Below are 766 nucleotides of genomic sequence, written 5' to 3'. Positions count from 1 at the left end.
GAGAAGGACCAAGGGAGACATGATAACCGTCTTCCAATATTTGAGGGGCTGCCACAGAGAGGAGGGGGTCAAGCTGTTTTCCAAAGCACCTGAAGGCCAGACAAGGAATAATGGATGGAAACTGACCAAGGAGAGATTCAACCTAGAAATGTGGAGGAACTTTCTGACAGTGAGAACAATCAACCAATGGAACAAAGTTGTGGCAGCTTCACCACTTGAGACTTTCAAGAAAAGATTGGACTGCCATTTGTCAGAAATGGTGTAGGGTCTTCTGCTTGAGCGAGGGGTTGGACTAGATGACCTGTAAGGTCCCTTCCAACTCTGTTAATCTGTTATCTGTTAAAAGCGAACTATGTATTAAGAAGGGGAGGCCTGAAGAAAGGAAAAACAAAGCTCCAAGTGAACCCAGCGTGTTGCAGATGTGCCATGGGAAGGAGGCAGACTTTCGTTAACCATCTTCCCCCAAGTGTCTGCGACAGGGGAAGTGGTTGTAGAAACTGAAGGTTGAGCAAGTCGAAGAACGAAAACCATCCACACACCTGTCTGTTTCCTTTGCTGCTCTGGCCAGCCGGGGGGGGGGGAGGGGGGGAGGGGGGGTTGGTGTGTGTGTTTGTGTGAACGAGAGATGATCCGATGGCTGCCTGAAGCCGAGCAGCATGCCAGAACAGGAAGCCTGCGGTTTCCCGTGTAGAAATCGAGGCGTAGCCAGGCAGAGCCGAGAGAGAGAGAGAGGCAGCGGAAGCAGCAGTAGGAGAAACTCTCTCAA

The sequence above is a fragment of the Pituophis catenifer genome, unplaced genomic scaffold, assembly GCF_029215685.1.
Source record: "Pituophis catenifer annectens isolate HBS135680 unplaced genomic scaffold, rPitCat1.0.hap2 SCAF_2, whole genome shotgun sequence".
NCBI lineage: Eukaryota > Metazoa > Chordata > Lepidosauria > Squamata > Colubridae > Pituophis > Pituophis catenifer.
This window is presented reverse-complemented; position numbering follows the sequence as displayed.